This window comes from Myxine glutinosa, chromosome 6 (genome assembly GCF_964187855.1).
Source record: "Myxine glutinosa chromosome 6, kmMyxGlut1.1, whole genome shotgun sequence".
NCBI lineage: Eukaryota > Metazoa > Chordata > Myxini > Myxiniformes > Myxinidae > Myxine > Myxine glutinosa.
In genome coordinates this window covers 37,252,523-37,256,828 of record NC_136266.1, presented here as the reverse complement: position 1 = coordinate 37,256,828, position 4,306 = coordinate 37,252,523, and the positions used below count along the sequence as shown (strand labels likewise).

Sequence of the window (4,306 nt, the reverse complement as noted above, 5' to 3'; positions counted from 1 at the left end):
CTTCATTTTGTGAATATATTAATTATTACAACAAACAGCATCTCGATGAAGATTTGAGCACAAATCGAGGCCTTTTACTTTTAGTTATTGGCCAGGTAGACTGCAGTACGTATACGCTGCAACAACCAATCTGGCAACCATTGTGTTACCTGTGTGGTGGTTGCAGAAACCGAGACGCCCGCAAAACCCCTCAGAGGCAGAACGACGGGTATCAGCAAGCTGCACGACGCAGAGGAATCGTTTCCGGGATTCCGAATCACGTGCTCGTACGCAATGACGTCACTCAGCACGACGGGTATCAGCAAGCTGCACGACGCAGAGGAATAGTTTCCGGGATTCCGAATCACGTGCTCGTGCGTAATGACGTCACTCAGAACGACGGGTATCAGCAAGCTGCACGACGCTGAGGAATCGTTTCCGGGATTCCGAATCACGTGCTCGTGCGTAATGACGTACCGCTACAGGCTTTGAAACTTGAAAGCGTCACGCCCATCAGAGCACGCACGCTACTTTTGATTGTTTCCTTTAGCAGTCTTACATTCGTATAAATACCACAAAGGCTTACGCTCTCTTCGAGTTACCCTTCAATTCACAGTACTTTGTTTAATACGCTGGTATGTAATACATAAGAAACGGAAACTCAAAACTCACGAAAACACTGTTCTCAAGGAAACCGTTCATGCAAGTAAACTTCCTGAGACGCAGGGTCTTGGTCAGTCGTGCAGACGCTGTATCTACATATTACATCCTATTACCTCAAACTACCAAATTCAGGCGCCATATTGGTTGGCGAGCTAAACAAGCCAGGGCAGGCAAACAAGACGTAACAAGGCCGGAGAATTAGCGTAACCTTCCATTTAGATGAGAATGAAGAGATAAACTGGAGTTATAGATGCCAGCGATGGTTTTGTTTGTTTGTTTGTTTTTTTTGTAAACAAGATCGAGGCTCGTGTAAGAGCTAACATCAATCACAAAAAAAAAACTGACACACAAAACATACAATAAAGGGACAAGATGGGGAGCGGGAGGTAAGCACACAAATACAACAGTCGAGAACAGGGACATCGGGAGATCTGTGGGAGGGAGAGGGCTTGGGGGGAGGAAGCATGGTAAAGGTGGCAGGGGGGGGGGGGGGATGGGCAGAGGTATAAAACATATGGACACTGCCAGTACTTCCAGGAAAGAAGTCGGTACTTCAAAAAAGTGGATCTGGGGTGAATTAACGGGGGTAGAAAAGATAAAGGTTTTGGATGGGGGAAGATAAGAGATGGTGGTGAACAGCTGTTTTAAAGACATGGAGGGAGGAGTGCCATTGAAGAGAGTGAGGGGGTTTGTTCCAGAGGCGGGAGAAAAGATGAATGAAAGAGTGAAAGTGAGCAGAGAGTCTTGATTTTCACCATAAGATGGTTGCTGGCAGATCTTGTGCGACCAGTAGGAATATTTGGGGGACAGAGCACAGACAGAGCTGGAGGGGAGCAAGGCTGGAGAGGAGTCGGTAGAAAACAGAAAGTCCACTAACCTGCCTGCGGTGAGTGAGTGAAAGGCCCTTGGAGTTAGCTTCATCGCGGGAGATTCCAATGATTCTGAACGCTTTGGTTAAAACAGCGTGAAGACGAGCTAGGTGTGAGGCAGAAGCACCAGCCCAGAGGGGAGAGCAGTATTCTATTGAGCTGCGGATGAAAGCCTTGTGTGTGGTGAGGAGCTCAGGTGTGCCAAGGAAGGACTTCGCATGACGGAGGATGCCCAGTCGGCGACTGGCTTTGGAGGCCAGCTTGGAAATGTGGTTTTCCCAGGAAAGATCATGGCAGATAGTGAGACCCAAAAGCTTGAGTGACAGAACTTCTTGGAGAGGATTGTTGAGAAAGTGGATGGGAGGGTTTTCCAGTCGGTCTTTTCAGAGAGACATAGTAAGAGTGTGAGATTTGTCAGGGTTGAAAGACATGTTCCACTTGTTTGACCAGTCTGTGATTTTGTAATTAGTATGATCCGATTAGTATGATTCTTTTTACGGCTTAGCCCATAGGGCAAAGCCATCTAGAACAGTGTTTGTCCCTCCGTATGCTTGTCCCTTCAAACGTATACCAATCAGAGCTGAGGATCTGGTCACATGACAGGGTGATGTGATTCCATCTGATGTCATTACAGCCGTACGGCGGCTGACTCTCCACATTCCGGCATTTTGATTCCAATTTCGTTCAGGCCGAACATATTGTCGAACCTGTCATATATCACAATCGCCATGCTCTACCTTTTCGTTTTTCATTCAGTGTGAAACACAAACAACCCGATTGTTAAAATGACCATGAAATATCAAATACAGTGGCGTTACGGCTCTTCCAACAATACGGTATGTATAGGCCTTCGGCTTCATGCCTCACCTTCGGGCCGCTTCGGACAAATGAAGCCCAGGTTTCTTAATACAGTCGTGTATCGTTTCAGTAGTATCGTTTTCGTAATAGTAATAATAATAACAAGTCAGGAGACGACGATGGTTCACGAGCGAGCGGTATTCAATGACAAAGGACAGACTATAACCGAAACAGGCCTGGACAGGTCAAAACTAAGGTTACTGACCTTGAAATGAGATAGAAAATAATGTATAATCAGTTATGAGGTTAGTTAGCTACACAATACCGAAAATTCAGTGAAAAATGTAATGAAAAAAAAAAAAATTAAAAATTAAAAAAAAGAAAAAAAAAGAGAAATCGAGCTCCATGGAGCTAGACACATGACATTGGCCTAACCAAATATCGAAACCCCTGTCAGATTCCACCAAACCCCTCGGAGAAGATGTAGCTTGAACTCGATTGCCCCCTGAAAAGACATCTTTTTCGGGCGTGGCTCCGCCATTGAAGGAGGACACAACTAGATCATGATATCAACCTCCCACCCAAGTTTCATCAAGATCGGATGATATCATCGGGTAGTTATGCTGCGGACAGACACACACACAGACACACACACAGACAGACTGGCACACACATGACGAATATAGTGGTCAATTGATAACTTGTGAACCAATAATATAGCAAATATGACCAATGACCATAACACTTTAATCCCAATGTCGTGAATACAAAGTTAATGGATTGAAGCGGTGTGTGGTTCATGAATCAATGATAAGCGGTGTATGGACTAACAACCACAGAAGTAAGGAATTCACCTCGGTTTTTTGATAGAATGTTATTAACCCAATAGTTGTTGGGTATATAGATTACATTAGATCTTCCCTCAGTTCTGTATGTAAAACTTACTTCACGGATGTCAGGATTCCTCCAAATTTCAATGTTTAATATTATGAACAACATCAGCGACTGTTTAAAAGCTAATCATATGTGTTTGTCGTTTATATTATATTACAAGCCCGGCTAAGCCGCTGTTAGACTTTCTCTGCAATTGTTGGTCTGATGACACAATAGTTTCACCTTAGGAGCGCATCCTCCTGTTGAATTTTACTGATAATTATGACGTCATTGGTCACGTGGTATGGACGCCATCTTGAAAAAAAATTACACCTCTATATCTCTGAAATCGCTCAATGGAAAGAATTGAAACATGGCTCATCGTCAAGTATTCCCCATGGGGAATAAGATATGTTAATGATGATGTCACCGGTGCCTTCATTATGACATCATAATTCGACAAGCACAACGCTTGATCCAATTGATAATTTGTCCAATTGACACTATATTTTCACCATAGGAGCACCTCCTCCTGTGGAATTTTAGTGATAATTATGACATCATAGATCACATGGTAAAGGCACCATGTTGGAAAAACTGAAAAATGTTGCACCTCTGCAGTCGTGGCCAAAAATCTTGGCACCCTTGCACTTTTTGCAAATAACTCACTATTTTCCCTAAAATAAGTTGAAATTCACAAAAGTATTTGGTCTCCACAATACTTTATTTCACTGTTAATATTACAGAACCTTTGTTTTTGATTCAGAACTTAATATATCCTTTTAAATCAGAAAATAAATATAAATGGCATTGACAAAATTATTGACACCCTGGACTTCATATGTGGTAGCACACATAGCCTTTGGACAACATAAATGCAGTCAAGCGCTTCGTGTAGCCATGAATGAGCTTCCAACACCTCTATACTGGCAGTTTGGCCCACTCTTCCTGTGCAAATTCCTCCAGTTCTCCCAGATTTGAAGGTGCCTTCTCCCAACTGCTGTTTTCAGATCTCCCCACAGGTGTTCAATGGGATTTAGATCTGGACTCATTGCTGGCCACTTCAGAACAGTCCATTGTTTTGTCTTGAACCATTCCTGGGTGCTTTTTAAAGTGTGTTTGGG

At 43.4% G+C, this 4,306-nt stretch overlaps 1 protein-coding gene across 2 annotated transcripts in view; it reads right to left on the bottom strand.

Moving 5' to 3' along the window:
- EXOC2 (exocyst complex component 2) overlaps positions 1 to 293 on the bottom strand; it is a 183,336-nt gene extending 183,043 nt beyond the window's left edge. For both annotated transcript variants that reach the window (XM_078779721.1, XM_078779722.1), the window contains exon 1: positions 150 to 293. The gene's annotated coding sequence lies outside the window, so the exon portion shown is untranslated. The remainder of the gene's footprint in view (positions 1 to 149) is intronic.
- Between the last annotated feature and the right edge of the window lie 4,013 nt (positions 294 to 4,306).